Source organism: Pinus tabuliformis, chromosome 9 (genome assembly GCF_031772625.1).
Source record: "Pinus tabuliformis cultivar Carrire ecotype Pingquan chromosome 9, CPIR1, whole genome shotgun sequence".
NCBI lineage: Eukaryota > Viridiplantae > Streptophyta > Pinopsida > Pinales > Pinaceae > Pinus > Pinus tabuliformis.
In genome coordinates this window covers 1,295,601,960-1,295,619,503 of record NC_142307.1, presented here as the reverse complement: position 1 = coordinate 1,295,619,503, position 17,544 = coordinate 1,295,601,960, and the positions used below count along the sequence as shown (strand labels likewise).

Below are 17,544 nucleotides of genomic sequence, written 5' to 3'. Positions count from 1 at the left end.
CCTCGAATGATCGAGGCCCATCATACTCAATTCAATCCTTAAATTATAAAGGCAACACACTGATGAACCTTTGAACCTTTGTCTTCTCATCCTTAATATATGGCACATACCTCAATAACTTTGGAAACTTAGTTGTATACTCTTCATCTTTCAGGGAACCCATATTCAACTAATAGAATTCCTTAGCCTTTCCATCACAATTTTTTTAGACAAGTACTTTTTCCTTAAGAGTCTTTTAAACTCATGCCAACTCAAATCTTCTACCTTGATGCCTCTAACATGCTTCACATCTTCCCACAAGATATCTTCTCTTCCATTGAGATTGAACATCACTATTCTAGCTTTCATATTCTATGAATAATCATGCAATTCAAAGAAATTTTTCATTCTAAGCATCCATGCTTCTACATATTCTAGTTTCTTCACATCCCCACAAAAGTAGGAGGCTTGGATTTCTTGAACTCTTCTGGAAAATATTGCTTCTCACTCCTCCTATGAGGATGCTCGTAGTAATGACAGTGATGTCTCTCAAAATTGGAACTAGAATAAATCCATGACCACTACCTCTCTTATCTGGGGTATCCAACCATCTTCCACCTCTGACTGTAGCATCCCTCTCCAACCTGTATCCTAATCAAGACCTGCTACCATATGCCCCATTATTCATTTCCTCCTGTCTATGACTGATCCTTAACTATCCTTGCTTTTGAAAATTTGAAAGGCTCTGAAGGATGACTGCACTAAACTCTGCTTGATTTTCTAGAGATTTGGAAAGTATTTCCTGTGGCTCAACCAACCTGCTATTATCTGCCTTACAACCTTTGATTTCTTCCTTCAAACTTCTTAGTGTATCTTCTATAATAGGAGAATACTCATCTCCTTACTACTCAACTAATCTATAAGGAGAGTCACGTGAGTTGTATTACACTGTTCTACTCATCATCTCTGATCTTCTATTATTTCCTGCAAACATGTCATGTTAGATAAACTAAATATATACATAATCAAAATTATGCCTATGTGAATTTCAGGGGTGGTTATCTTGTCTGCACAATTCAATCCAGATTAGCACAATATACATGTATATCTATAATGATGCCAACATATAAACCTATCGATGTCATAAATGATAACTCAAACTATAACACCGACTATATGCATGACAACCATAGCCACTGCAATGCATGCATATGACTCACATGCATGCATAACAATCACATCTAGCCCATCTAGTCCAAGTGTTTGAACTTGGAAGCTCTGATACGACCCTATAATTCCCCACCCCACATCTACCCAAATTCACAAGCTCACTAGAATAATATGAGACGAGCATCACTATGATATGACTTGACCTCCAAGTTCCAGTTATGGAAGTGGGGCTGACACATGGACAACAAACATACATCCATCAGGAACTATAGACCACTAAGGAGATTGCAAACCACCTCAGGGGATCAATCCCTGATTTGGAGTTCTTTTCACAAGGGAAACTACCCAACTGCATGCACAACACAACATTAGTGTTGTTATGAGGTCCCAACCACACGCATGGGATTGATTCCATGTAGTTATGACCCAAAAACTCCAGTTTTCTTCCAACGGTTTTGAGATTTGAGCCACTTTTCTAGGCTAGCCTCCAAACAACTGCCCAAAACTTCCTGTGATTTTCCATAAACATAAACAATATTATAACAAGGCCAACTAATCAAAACTCAAGCAAGAACTTGACCTAGACATGCCTAATCCATGATAGACATTTCGTCAAACATATGGTAAATGTGTGAGCTACAGGTCATGAATGCATCTATGATTGTAAGATTAGGCACTTCATTTGAGAATCACTAAGAAGGTCTAATGCCCTCTCAATATAGTTGCAATAACACTTTTTATCCCATGCATTCATCAACCATTCAATAACTTATCAAAACATGTCAAGAGCCATAGATAGAATACATCATATAAATAGCGTATAACCAACATATAAACAAAGTGGAAGCCATGGAAAATCAACCATAAAATCACCAATATGATCACTACAATGCTCATAGATCACAATAGGAAAATATATCATATTAACATATGAAAATTCCAACCAAGTCAGGGACTTCCACATACCACCCAACAATAGATTGGGCTGAACCAAATCTCTCTTTCAACCAATCACCCCTGCACCATATTCCATGCATGAATGTGGGATCATAAGGGATAAAAAAAAACCAACTAGGGCTTCCAAAGGCCAAACCACCTCAACCCTCAACCATAGTGATCTCATCTATAGGATCGAGAAATCACTAACATCAACTTGATCGATCTCTACCCAAGTTGTCTAGGGCTCCACAAACTAGTAACTAAGCCCACAACTAAATCAGGGCTCCAGAGCATTTTTTCCAACTCATGGATCTAGGGACTAGTAACTCAACCCACAAGGCTCCAGAGTGTTTGTCCTAAACTATAGGCTCTAGGAACTAGTATCTCAACCCAAGCTATTCCAAGGCTCTAGAGTGTTTATTCCAACCCATAGCAATAGGGAACCTGAGCACCAATAAAAAAAACAAGTGGGAAACTCACTACACCATGGCTATCTAGGAAATTTCAAGGAAAGGTTGAAACCACTGTCAATCCAGGAAAATCTCCATGCCAATGAAAACACATAACCAAGGAACCACATGCACATACCATGCATCCCAAAACCAACAAGGAAATCACACATGCAACATGTTACCTACAAAGCAATCCAGTTGTAGATTCTAATCCAAATATCTCCTTGTGCTTCCTTACTGTATTTCTCCAATTCAAGTGAATGCTAGAGTGCTCCAAGCATTCTCCAAGAATGCACTAAGTGTGCAAGAGGACGAGAGAATGAGAGAATGAAAGGAGAGAGCCAAAATTAAACTAACAAAAGCTGTAAAATGACAAAAAGTTGTGCCAAAATGATCCAGGTGGATATTGGTGTCCACCCGCCTATTCCATCTAGATCTCCAGTCAGTTTCATCCATTTCCTTGATTATAGCAGGATTTACTATTTTTAGTAGTTTTTTCGGATCCTGAACTTCCAGAGTTGTTTTGACCCCCTAAATGACGTTTTTTTGAAGTCCACAGTAGGCCATTGACATAAGAAGCTACCTAAGGAAAATCCTATAGTACTCGGAAAGATATTTCCAATGGGGTATCATACGCACCAATAGAGATCATATGACCAAGTTATAACCCGAGAAGTTGGCTGCCCAACTAACCCCAAGGGGGCCCACACACTCTTGGCATTCCATCTCCTGGGGTTAGGGTTTTGGTTGTTTATGGTTTTCCCTTATATTTAAATAATAAAAAGGCCTTTGAGCCTCATTGTAACATAGCTCAAAGGCATGTAGCCACCACATCTCTTCTCAGAGATAAGCTACCATAACCCAAGCTATTTTATTTACATTATGTATGTAAGCATATTTCAGTTCTTTGATATTAATGAAATGAAGTTTTATTTCTGTTGCATCTTGGTGTTTATGTTTGTATGTGTATTCTCTTACATTCCCGTATAAGTCTAGATCAGTGGTATCAAAGCGGTATTCTCTTTTTCTCTTTTTATTTACATGTCCCTAATGAGGTCAGGGTATAAGGAGTTAGGGATCGAACTGGTTGAACCTTTGCAAGACCAGCCTCGCAAACCCTGACGACCTCCCATGGTGGAAGAAAACAAAGACGAGGGAGCAAGAGATCCTTTCAAAATATTACTCGAGGAAGCCCTCTAGTGATAGAGGAACATGATGATGGATAACTTTGCCCAGATCCTTCAGCGGCTACCCACAAGCAACAAATCTTCATCTAGTAGCCATTCTAGAGCCCCACTCCCTTTAAGGTACAAGTCAACTTTGAAACTCCCATATTTGAAGGCCAGATAGATGCAAACATCGTAGATAGATGGTTAAATCTATTGGAAGGATATTTTTTAGTTCGTGACTTTTCCAATCGGGAAAATATTACCTTTTCACTCCTCAAAGTCACCCCCCGTGTTAAGGACTAGTGGGAAACCTACTTTGAACAGAAGGACGAGAGTGAAACCTCACTATTTTTCAGCCACACCCACTTGGAATTCTTTTTGAGACACCATTAAGGAATAATATTACCTTGTCAGGAGCTATGAAGATAAATACATAAAGTGGACCACGATGCGGCAGGGAAGGGACCAAGATGTGCCGAGTTCACAAATATTTTTCATACCCTTCGCACGAAGTTGGATATCAAGGATCCTGAGCGACATTTGGTACTCAAGTACCATGAATGTATACACAGGTACATCTAGGATGAGATGGGGTTCCTGGACATCTCTTCACTTGGTGCCGCCTATCAATACACTATTAAGGTCGAGCATCAATTTAAACAAAAGAAGCAAGACTTTAGATTTGAAAATATGAAACAAGGGAAAGGAACCCCCAAACCGCAGAACAAAGGAAAAAGCCAATGTGGGGCGACCAAGGACAACCCGCCGAAGCTGTAAGCAAAGAACAACACCACGAAGATAAAGAAGGACATAGGGAAATGGTGTGAGTTCCATAAGAGCCCCACTCACAACACAAGTGAGTGTTGATCCAAGCAGTCACTGGAGCCTGAGATGAAAGCTTCCGAATCAGATGCATGTTCTAACTTTGAGTCAGAACCCAACAAGGGGAATGACAAAGGGAAGCAAATTATTGATGTAGAGCCTAGCACCACAGTTGCAACCACCAAGATCCAAAATATTGAGCCCAAAGATCCAGAGGAGGGGAATCGACTCTTCCACTCACAGATGTGGGTGAAGAATTCTCTGTTGTAGTTTATTTTCGACAACAGAAGCCAAAAGAGCCTCATTTCAACAGAGGTTGTGAAGTGATTGGGTCTACCAACAATACCACACTTGCAGCCATACACCATTGGGTGGCTTCACTAAGGACGAGATCTCTGCGTCAGCCAGTAGTGTCGCCTTCCCTACAGTATCAAGCCCTTCACATATAAGGTATTGTGTAATGTTGCTCGCCTTGAAGTGTGTAGTGTATTATTAGGCCAACCATACTTGTGGAAGCATCATGTTGTGTATGAGTCTAGGCCTCACACTATTATTATTTCTTTGGGAAATAAGTTATACAGGATATCGAAAGTAGCATTGCCTACCTCCATCTCTTTGATCTCCGTGAAGCAATGTAATAAGATCATTTCCCAGACCAATAAATTTATCTTCCTTATGATTTTCTCTTGGGGCCAAAAGAAGATTGTGGCCACATCCACGACCTCCAGACAAAGCTCCTCCACATGACAACAACAGATGGACAAGGTCATGGAGGAGTACAGGGACATCTTCACCTTACCCACAAGGTACTTGTACACTGTTAGGTCAAGCACTCCATCGATATGACCCCGGGTGTGCCACTACTCAACATGCTATCTATCGATGCTCTGTTTTGGAGAACGATGAAATCAAGAGGTAGATTTAGGAGTTGTTGCAGAAAGGGCACAGTAGACCAAGTTCATCACCCTGTGGGAGCCCAATTTTGTTGGTACAGAAGAAAGATGGGACCTGAAGACTCTTGATTGACTATTAGGTGGTGAATAAGATCACTTTCCGGAATAGGCATCTAATCCCACAGATTGATGACCTTCTGGACTAGCTCAAGGGGCAAAATATTTCAGCAAGATTGACTTGAAGTCTAGTTATCACCAGGTACCAATCAAACCTTATGATGTGTGGAAGACTACCTTCAAATCTAGGGAGGGCCTTTTCGAATGGTTGGTTATGCCTTTTGGGTTGACGAATGCCCCTGCAACCTTCATGAGGTTGATGGACGAAATCTTACGACCCTTCACCAACTCATTCGTGGTAGTGTATTTGGACGACATCCTGATCTTTAACTAGAGTTGGGAAGAGCACCTCCACCATATTCGACAAGTCCTCCAAACCTTACGACAACACAAATTGTGTGCAAATTTGGAGAAATTCACTTTTGGTATGACCCACCTTCAGTATCTGGGGTACATCATTGATGAGAAGGGTGTGCATGTGGACCCAACCAAGATACAAGTTATTCGAGATTGGCCAACCCCAACCACTCTAACAGAGCTCCACAACTTTTTGGGTCTTACCAATTTCTACTGCAGGTTCATGTTGGGGGTCTCTCATATCACTCGGCCTTTGAGTCAAGTTAAGGGTGGAGTGAAAGAAAAGTTCTTTTGGTCTAAATCCCAACATAAGGAATTTTCCAAGTTGAAGCATTGCCTCTACTCTGCACCAGTTCTCACATTACCAGACCTTCAATAAATGTTTGAGATTGAGACAAATTCCTCTGATTATGCTATTGGTGTAGTTCTTACTCAACAAGGGCATCCAGTGGCATATCATAGTGAGACACTTTCAGACACAGTCTAAAATTATCCCACCTATGACAAAGAGATGTATTCCATTATGTAGACCCATCATCAATGGAAGCATTACATTTTGGGGAAGGAAGCGGTCATCCACTCAAACCACCGACCCCTGCAGTTCGTATAAACACAAGGAAAGTTGCAGAAAAATCGCCATCAGAAATGGTCCACATACCTGCAATAGTTCCATTTGAACATTAAATACAAGAAGGGCATCACCAATAATGTTGCAGACTACCTTAGCCGACCATTGGTCATGACGCTGACCACTGTGCTTGACTCTTGTGGACATGAGACTTCAGGGTGGCTGCATCTTTATAAGAGCGATCGAGAATTCAACAACACATACCAAATGCTCCTGGAAGGCAAGAACGTTCATGATTTTCACCTTCAGGGTGCATTGTTATGCCACCTGAGACACCTCTGTGTTCCTTCAAGCGAGCATGCCAAGATGATTTGGGAGGCACACCACAATCAGGTCGTTGGACATTTCGAAGTAGAGAAAACAATGGCAATGTTGCAGAAGTATTTTTATTAGTTCGAACTTTCAACAAGATGTTAGGAAGTACATAGATCTTGCACTACATGTGCCATTTCCAAAATGACCATCAAGAAGTAAGGCCTATATACTCCTATGCCTACTCCTAGTCAGGATTGGGAATCCATCTCTATGGATTACTTGTCGGGACTTCCTTCTACTAAGCATGGCAACAATTGCGTTTTCGTGGTCATTGACAGATTCTTTAAGATGCCCATTATGACAACCTGCAAGAATAGTATCACAACAGAAGCCACTACTAAGCTCTTCTTTGAACAAGTGTGGGTACACTTTGGGATCCCATAGTCCATTATCTCAGATTGCGACAACAAGTTCCTGAGTACCTTTTGGTCAAGCCTCTGGTTGATGCTGGATACCAAGCTCACTAAGTCCACGACCTTCCACCCCCAAACTGATGGCCAAACATAGGTCGTCAACAGGATGATCATGCACATTCTACGCATGTACAACTTGAAGCATCCACGCACATGGGATGAAAGCCTCTCCTATGCTCATCACAGTTATAATAGAGCTCTCCATAGCTCAAATGGCCACAGCCCCTTTCAGGTGGGATTGGGATTCCAACCACTTTGTCCCATTGATGTGGTCATACCATTTGCAGCTACTCATGCAAATTCGGCTCATGTCCAGGCCAAAGCTGACAGGGCTAACAACTTCATTGAGCACATTTAACACATCCACCGGTAGGTCCATGACATATTGGACAGAGCCAATGCTAAGTAAAAGAAACATCGTGATCAACATCGAGTGCCACACAAGTTCCAAGTGCGTGACAAAGTTTGGTTACATATGTAGAAGGAGTGCCACGCCAGGCCCCACTGAAAACCTCGCCTACTCTGATATGGGTCATACACTATCACCATGTTTGTAGGGGACAATGCCTTCGAGCTCAACATTCCACCGTTCCTTGGCCTGCACCTAGTATTTAGTGTGGACTAGTTATGACCATACTCTCCCCCATTGTTGGACACATCCGATGTTGTTAAGTAGCTAACGCCAACAGAGCTCAACCCCAGCTACATCGAACATGCCATAAATGATAGGATAATGGAAACACATATCAAGAACACTCACCAATAGAGGATCCATCTCTATCGAGTCATCAAAGCAGGCCAACTCCTTCACCAAGGCAAGTGGTTCACCAGAAATTTCGTCACCCCATGGAGGCTCTGCACACAATGGAGACCATTGCTTCCTAGTGGGGTAGGGCTAATCCAGCTAGATATTGGTGGCCACCCACTTATTCCACCTAAACCTCCAGTTGGTTACATTTGTTTCCTTGATTATAGCAACATTTACTATTTTTAGTAGTTTTTCGGGTCCTAAACTTTCAGAGTTGTTTTGACTCCCTACACAATGTTTTTTTGAGGTTTGTAATAGGCCCATCTGTGTGAAATCCTATAGTACTTAGAGAGATCTTCCCACATGCCATAAATGATAGGATCATGGACACACATATCAAGAACACTCACCAATAGAGGATCCATCTCTATCGAGTCGTCAAAGCAGGCCAACTCCTTCACCAAGGCAAGTGGTTCACCAGAAATTTCGTCACCCCATGGAGGCTCTGCACACAATGGAGACCATTACTTCCTAGTGGGGGAGGGCTAATCCAGCTAGATATTGGTGGCCACCCACTTATTCCACCTAAACCTCCAGTTGGTTTCATTTGTTTCCTTGCTTATAACAACATTTACTATTTTTAGTAGTTTTTCGGGTCCTAAACTTTCAGAGTTGTTTTGACTCACTACACAATGTTTTTTTGAGGTTTGTAATAGGCCCATCTGTGTGAAATCCTATAGTACTTAGAGAGATCTTCCCAACGAGGTATCGTACATGCCAAACGTAGATCATATGACCAAGTTACGACCCCGGGAAGTTGGCTGCCCAACTAACCCCAATGGGGCCCATAAACTCTTGATGTTCCATCTCCTAGGGTTAGGTTTTGGTTTTTTGGGGTTTTCCCTTGTTGTTCAATAATAAAAAGGCCCTTGAGCCTCATTGTAACATACCTCAGAGGCATGTAGCTGCCACATCTCTTCTCAGAGATAAGCTACCATTGCCCGAGCTAGTTTATTTCCATTATGTATCTAAGCATATTTCAGTTTTTTAATATTATGTATGTTGCATCTCGGTATTTATGTTTGTATTTGTATTCTATTGTGTTCTTGTATAAGTTCGGATCATAAAAGATGTGAACTATTTCTCTAATTCATTTTTATTATTGATGTCTACTTTTTCTTCATTTTTCCTCTAATTTCCCTTGCATGCAAATTTGTGTCTCTTCACTTTCCTTTTCTCCTATTTTCCTTTATTTCCATAATCAAATGTCATTTATTGCCTCTTTGCCTTCGCCAATGCCTTTGCCAATTTCCATAGCCATTAATTAATCAAAATTGATGCCCACTAAAGTGTTTTGTCCATCATTCAACTTGGAATACATGTCCCATGACCTTGGTCATATTTTATTTACATGGAAAATCAACCAAAGGTTGTTACAAAGGGACACTCACTTTGAAGCCTCTATAGACATTGTGGCCAATATGGTTGCTACAAGATCTTCTACTTCTTATGTTTTACTTCAATATTTCACTCTCATTGTTGTTCTCTCCTAAGGAACAATACTGAATACAATAAGGATTGTTCCTTTCCTAGCAACCAAGTGTTTAACATCACTTGACAATTTTTTAAGGGTTATGGTTTGGTTTTTTACATGCCTCAACCCCCAATTATGGTTAGCATTTTGTACCCTCCATAATATTCTTGAAAGTCCAAACATGACTAGCTCCACGTGTGAGTAATGGAAGCTAAAGTGACATCCACTCATAGCATGGTGGTCAACAATATAGGTCAACTTGCCAAAGACATAACTTATGCATATGAACTTCGATTGAGGTGATCTTATGTTGCTGGACAACTCTTGAAATGTAAAGCAACAAAAACATTGGGAGCTAACTTACAAAGTTTTGAACCCAAAAATAACCATTTAAGTTCCCAAATAATCTCTAAAAGAATTTGGATCCTAAACCATCAAAATGAGATCTACCCATTAAATGGATCCTATAAAGCAATAACATCTTTTCCACCTAAAAAAATACCCAAATAAATAACAAAATATACATAATCCATTCCTAGACCACCATAATACTTAAAATATATTATAAAACCAAAAAAATACTATCAAACATCAAACAACTTGTTATAAACCCCAAAAAAGCACAATTTCAAAAGATGAAACAACTTCACTTGCTTAATATTCTACATGTCGACGAGGGGTTAAATTTGATTGTCATTTACTCATATTTTCTTTATTTAACTGTCAAATATTGACCATTTTAAAATCTACTAGTCATTGATGATGTTTATTTTAAAACCATCACTTTGATAAGTGAATTAAAAATTTACTCATCAACACACACATATGTAAACAATTTCAAATAAGATTGTAAAAAATAGAAGAAGCTAGTGATCTTATCGCTAAGACTCCAAGATAAGCACAAATTCCGCCATGATACTAAGATTCCAAGATAAGCATAGACTCACCATAATGGGTCTTTGGAGTTGTTAGAAGAATCCCATCTTGGTCTCCACTCACATCATCTAATCTTGTAGTGTGCACAATTAAACCTAAATCATGAACATTGAATCCTAAAGCTTAAAGATTGACGCTCATGTGGCATGCTCATACCCATGGGCTATTGGTATGCTATATAAAGCACTAAACCTATGATGATAATAGTGATTGAATTGAAGGGTTTTTAATTGTCCAACGAAGATAATATAACTAATTTTTCTTGTTTGTATGGGTGAAATAGTGTTTTTCTATTTGATTTTGAGAGTTTGTATGTAGTTTTCTTAGTGTTTGTATAGGATGACAAGTCTAGTTTTCGATAAAATGGATCTATTTATTAGTTTGATTAGGAAATATATCTATTTCATGGTTGTATATGGAATCTCAAATGTTCACAGTGATGATGTATTCAATACATTCACATTTTTATATGAATGCAACTAGGTTTGGGCCTTCTAAGCATTACAGTGTTTCAGTGTTGGTGGGAGAGCTCCAACCCTTTTACTTATCGAAAGATTATCAATTTCTTCAAATTGATTGACCTATATATTATCATTATTACTTGAAATGCTAGAATTCTGCCAAATTCCTATTTAAAAGTGGTTCAAACTTGTTTTGTTATTTATAATATTTTTCTTTAGTCCAAGCCGTCATGTTGAAAGTTGAGATGGATTGTTCCTCTTCAAAATACATTATAGTTAAAAACTTTCACTAAATTATTTAAATAATTTTCAAGAATGATTCAACTTAATTTACAAAATCTTTGAAAACATCACCTCATTAATTACTTTGATAGTAAAAATAAAACTAATTAAATATATTAAATATTTCAAAATAATATAAAAAATGTATGTATGTGACATTTTTTATTAAACCATAGTCAAATTAGAATTAAAAATGCCTAAACATATATTGACAAAAAAAATCCTTTCTATATCTATAATAAAAATTTAACAAAAGCACATCTAATACAAATAATGAGTAAAAATATATATCAACCCTCATATAAAAGACCATTTAAAAAAAATTACTGTCACAAAAAATTGCTTGACCAGAGTCTATCAAATTTATACCTTGACGAGTAAAAGTGAAAATCAAATTTATAACTTGATATCAACATGTGAGCTGAAACATAAAATTAAGACTTGAAACGCTGAAGCCTTTATCCAACCACAGGCATTCGTTATTTATCACCATTCAAATTACAACATAGTTTTTTAAGTTGTAATGCATAAATGATCACAACTTAAGATAAGATCTTCTCACAGGCTAATGGAAGATGGTAATTTTTTTTGTATGGATAACGTATTCTAGATTGCAATACCCACCTTCTTTATCCTAATTCACTATTTGATGTCTGAAACAAGTTTTCATTCGGTTTACCCTGTGTACAGGTTTGTGGTTCAATTCTTGGTTGATGTGATACCTCGTCCCTGAATCATTCACATATATTGCCAACTGTGACTGCCATGCTCTATGGCTGGTCTTTAACCTGTGGCTTCTATGGATTCGGGTATATTACAAAGTCTCATATGATTTCATGCGGTAGTAATACCTAATTCCTCTACTGAAATCCACGGTGCAGGTAGAAACTAGAATCTGGAAGTTTATCCTTTTGTCTGTCTACTGTTTCGTCGATGACTGCCATGGAATTCATGCCACAGTTGCCTCCAATCGAGCTCTTGAAGAACAATCAAACACATTCCGCCAAATTCAATAATCGTAAACACGCCAATGGCGCTCCCAGCTCTGCTGCAAAGGGCAAAACCAATAAGAAAAGCATGCAGGAATCACAAGGGCCAAAGAATTATTCTCGTCAAATCAGTAGTCTATGCAAGGACGGGATATTAAAGGAAGCGCTGGAGATTTCTGTGGTCATGCAGCAGGAGGCCATCAAGATGGGATCAGACACACTTGCTTATCTGTTGCAGGCGTCTATCAAAACAAAATCCCTCACAGAGGGAAAGCAAATTCATGCCCGTATCGTCATCACTGGTCATTCTCAAAAGGTAAATCTGGAAACCAAAATCGTTAATCTGTATGCTGCCTGTGGGAACATGGGAGATGCGCGTCTAATGTTTAATAGATTGGAAAAACGGAATCTCACATTATGGAATGTTATGATTAGAGGGTATGCCGGGATTGGGTTATATGAGGAAGCCCTTGCACTGTATTATAAAATGCAGGAGACAGGTTTAGTGCCGGACAAGTTTACGTTTACTTTTGTGTTGAAGGCTTGTGCTGGGCTGTTGGCTCTGCAAGAGGGAAAGAGGATTCATGATCAGATTGTAAATAGTGGGCTTGAAACGGATGTATTTGTAGGATCTGCCCTTATAGACATGTATACTAAATGCGGGTGCATAGAGGATGCAAGCCAAATGTTTGACAAACTGTGTACAAGAGATGTTGTTTCATGGAATGCAATGATTGCAGGGTATACCCGTAGTGGACACTGGGAAAAAGCTTTGGAGTTTTATCACCAAATGCAGATGGCAGGCGTAAAACCCAATTCAGTTACGGTGATGTCCATGCTTCCGGCATGTGGGCAATTAGGGCATATTGAACAAGGGAAGGAAATCCATGATTGGATTGCCAGGAGTGGGTTTGATTTGGATGTTTCTGTGGGAACTGCACTTATAAATATGTATGCCAAGTGTGGAAGTATGGATATTGCACGCCAAGTGTTTGAGAAAATACCTGTAAAAAATGTTGTTGCGTGGACTGCAATGATTTCTGGGTATGTTGAGAATGGGTACTTTGAGGAGGCCGTTGAACTTTTTTGTCAAATGCAGCTGGCAGGCATGAAACCTGACCAAGTCAGCATGGCGAGCATTATCCCAATATGTGCTGGGTTGGGAGCTCTGCAAACAGGAAAGGAGATCCATGGGTATACAATTAAAAATGGATTTGACTTGGATGTTTTTGTGATGAATGGCCTTATAGATATGTATGCAAACTGCAGAAGCATGGAAATTGCGGAAATACTGTTTGACAGAATGTCGGAAAGAGATGTGGTTACATGGAATACAATGATTGAAGGGTATGTCAAGAATGGACAAGAAAACAACGCATTGGCACTCTTTTGCCAAATGCAACGCGCAAACTTGAAACCCAATTCAATCACCATGCTAAACATGCTTTCAATATGTGCCCAGTTAGCAGTACTGCCAAAGGGCAAGGAAATACATGGTTACATAATCAGGAGTGGAATTGAACTAGATATCTTCTTGGGGAACACCCTCATAGATATGTATTGTAAATGTGGCAGTGTAAAAGTCGCACGCAGTTTTTTTGATAGGATGTCTGAAAAGGATGTGTTCTCATTCAATACTATAATTGCAGGATATGTCCAGGATGAACAAGCAGACGATACCCTAAAACTTTTTCAGCAAATGCAGCTACTAGGCATTAAACCCAATACCTTAACCGTGGTGAATGTCCTTGCAGCATCTGCCAATTTAGCAGCTCTGGAACACGGCTGCTTGATCCATAGTTACATAATTAGAAGTGGGTTTGATTCAGATGTTTTTGTGGAGACTGCCCTTATAGACATGTATGCTAAATGCAGGAGTATTGAAAATGCTTGCCAAATATTTGAAAAAATGTCCACAAGAGATGTAGTGTCATGGAATGCAATGATCGGAGGATATGTCCAGAATGGATATGCCAAGGACGCATTGAAGCTCTTCCATCATATGCAAGTAGCAGATGTGAAACCGAATTTTGTAACTCTTGTCAATGTGATCCCTGCATGTACCCATTTAGCAGCTCTACAACAAGTCAAGTCAATTCATACATACATCCTTAGAAATGGATTTGAATCAGAACTTTCTGTGAAGAATGCACTGATAACCATGTATGCCAAGTGCGGCAGACTAGAGCTTGCATGCCAGTTGTTTGACAAAATGCTTGAAAGAGATATCGTCTCGTGCAATGCCATGATTGCGGGATATGCAATGCATGGACAGGCTAGGAATGCCCTTACACTTTTTTCCAAAATGCAACAGGTTGGCATCAAGCCAGACCATATCACCTTTGTTGGTATTTTGTCAGCATGCAGTCATGTTGGCCTGGTGAATGAAGGCCGGCAATATTTTGATTGCATTAGTCATGATCATCGCCTCACTCCCTTAATGGTGCACTATGCATGCATGGTTGACCTTCTTGGTCGTGCTGGGTATCTAGATGAGGCACATGACTTCATCCAAAAGATGCCATTAGAACCTGATGCTAGTGTGTGGCGGGCCTTGCTTGGTGCCTGCAGAATCCACCAGAATATTGAACTTGCGGAGTGTGTATCTAAACGCCTTATTGAACTAGAGCCGAATCATGCTGGAACTTTTGTACTGCTATCGAACATATATGCAGCAAGTGGAAGATGGGACAATGTAGCAAAGATGAGAACAATGCTTAAAGACAAGGGTTTGACAAAAAGTCCAGGATGCAGCTGGGTTGAAAATAAGAACAAGTTTCATGTATTTACGGTAGGAGATCGATCAAACCCACAGTCAGAAAAGATCTATGCTCTGCTTGAGTGCCTGTCTCAGCAGATGGAGCAGGCAGGGTATGTGCCTGACACAGGCTTTGTTTTACATGATGTGGAAGAGGAAGAGAAGGAACACATGCTTTCCACTCACAGTGAGAAGCTGGCCATTGCTTTTGCTCTTATTAGCACATACCCTAGGACATCTATCCACATCACCAAAAATCTCCGTGTCTGTGGTGACTGCCACAATGCCACTAAGTTGATCTCTAAGATTGTTAAACGAGAAATAATTGTACGGGATAAAAGCCGTTTTCATCATTTTAAGAATGGACTATGTTCATGTGGGGATTACTGGTGATGTTAATTAAGACAACAAATAGAAGTTTGTCTAGCTAGAAACTGCTGCAGATTAGTTCGCTCAACTTGTAAGTCAGAGCTTAAAACATTTAGGCTTCAAGCTGAACCTGGAGTCTGGTTCCCTTCCAGTCGATGTTTTTAGTTGAAGCCAAGATTACTGTTCACTTCTTTGGCTTGGATAACTTTAGAATTTATTGCCATTTTCCTTTGGCATTTCCAAGTTGTCAAGCCAGGTGAGTGCTGCAGGTGCAATGACGGGTACAATGATGCCATTTTTGAAATATAAGTGTGGATAAGGTGCCTGTATGTCTGGGAATTCCGAATAACTATGTAGATAGCTCATATATAATTATATATACATAAATTATTATACATATTTATATAGTAATCTATAATCTATAGTAATGCTTGTGTACTATTATCATATACATATATTAATTTGTACACGAATTAATGTTGATATATGAATTATTGTAATCGATGTTTTAGAAATCATTCGTCCTACCAAAAACAAACAATGAGGTAATTGCTCCACCAACGCTGTCAAGTCTTGCACTTGGTAAGAACTGGATAACAAACTAGTGTTCTCACCTTAGAACCAGCCCATTGACAATATTATACATATTATTGATTTATATGAATCAGTATGGAATATAGGCATTGTCTACCGAGGCCACAAGTTCGCCCAGATGGCAAATTTCTGGCCAGAATCCAGTGAGAAATTTAAAAAAAAAATCTAACTGTTGGAGTGTTTGAATCATTATTTTGATGGTGGAAATGGATTCAGCACCATCAAGAACCCCTAAGGCAACCAAATTCCTGAAATTTGAGAGCTGTAACCTGGATTTTGAAAAATTTCAGCCAGATTTTATCAAAATCCTGCTGGAATTTCCATTATTTTCCGGACAAAATTGTGGCCTCGTTAGACTACTCTTTGAATATATAATATCTATTATGTAGCAATATAGTAGATTCTTATCTTCTGTTCTACTATATATATATGGGTATTGTTATTATATATTAATAAGTTTGTCTATTATTATTGGAGGTGTCCCAAATTCCCATGTAGGTATGCCTCTAAATATGGCATTCAGATCTGCGAGAGTTGTGTAATGACCCAATCTTTGAGGTAAGGGATACAAACTATTGCTTCGTGGTTGGGACAGGGCTCTACTATATAAATAGTTTAGGTTTAAGCCTTAGTGGATGCAGAGTCCTTGTGTGTGATGGAAGGTGTTTGAAGTTTTGAATTCCCAGAATTGGTTTGATTTTTCCATTAAAGAAATTTATGACATATTTGAAAACCAAATTGATCTGAATGGATGTCAAAAATACTCTATAAATTGATGTCAAAAATACTCTATAAATGGATGTCTATAGAGTATTTTATTAAAAGATTGGTGAAAATTATCTTCCAAAGTTAGGAAAAATAATCCTCATTGTTAAAAAAAACATGACATGTTCCAAAAGTTCTGTTGTCAAAGAATGCCTTACCGTCATAATTTTGGTCACTCATTTAACTTGTTGCGGAGAGGAAAAGAATTGATGCTGGAGGATTTTTGCAATAACCCAACAAGCTAAACCAAATCTGTACTACCAAAATCATTCTAAAGGTTTGAATCTTGTGTTGTCATGTTATGCGTATATCTCCCGAGTGCCAACACCCAATAAGGACAGAGACATTGCAAAAGTCATCAGTGTTGAAGTTGGAAAAATGTCTTTGTGTTGCTGAAGATATCGTGTTTGAATTTGAAAAAAAATGCTGCAAGCCAAGACCTAAGTGCAGACAAATGACCTAAGTGCAGACAAATGACAAAAACAAAAGAGAGATTAGAAAGCTTGCAAAATCTCTTGGTTGTGAGCTCTTGTTTGCAGCAGCATATAAATCCCAACATACCTCGATAACGGGGCGTCCATAGAGGTAGTGGTCCTCCTACTAACTTAATGATTGTGTTAATTGATGGCATCTTCCTCTTGCGATTATAGCCCTCTAGTCATCTTTAAGAATGTGGATGTATTAATGGTTGTCTAGTGGTCTTTAGATTTCACAAATATGCAAATATGCATTAACATATAATATATATTCACGTTCTAAACTCCTATGTAATCATCAGAAAAGTAGTAAGTAAACAATGCAAGACAAAAGAAGGGAATCCTATGAAAGCATCAGAAAAGTAGTAAGTAACCATT

The 17,544-nt window shown here is 39.0% G+C and overlaps 1 pseudogene across 1 annotated transcript; it reads left to right on the top strand.

The window, feature by feature from the left end:
* Nucleotides 1-11,662: 11,662 nt before the first annotated feature.
* LOC149153302 (pentatricopeptide repeat-containing protein At1g11290, chloroplastic pseudogene) lies at nt 11,663-15,665 on the top strand (annotated as a pseudogene). The gene is made up of 2 exons (XR_016262841.1): nt 11,663-11,793; nt 11,906-15,665. The product of XR_016262841.1 is annotated as a pentatricopeptide repeat-containing protein At1g11290, chloroplastic pseudogene (transcript).
* Nucleotides 15,666-17,544: the final 1,879 nt, after the last annotated feature.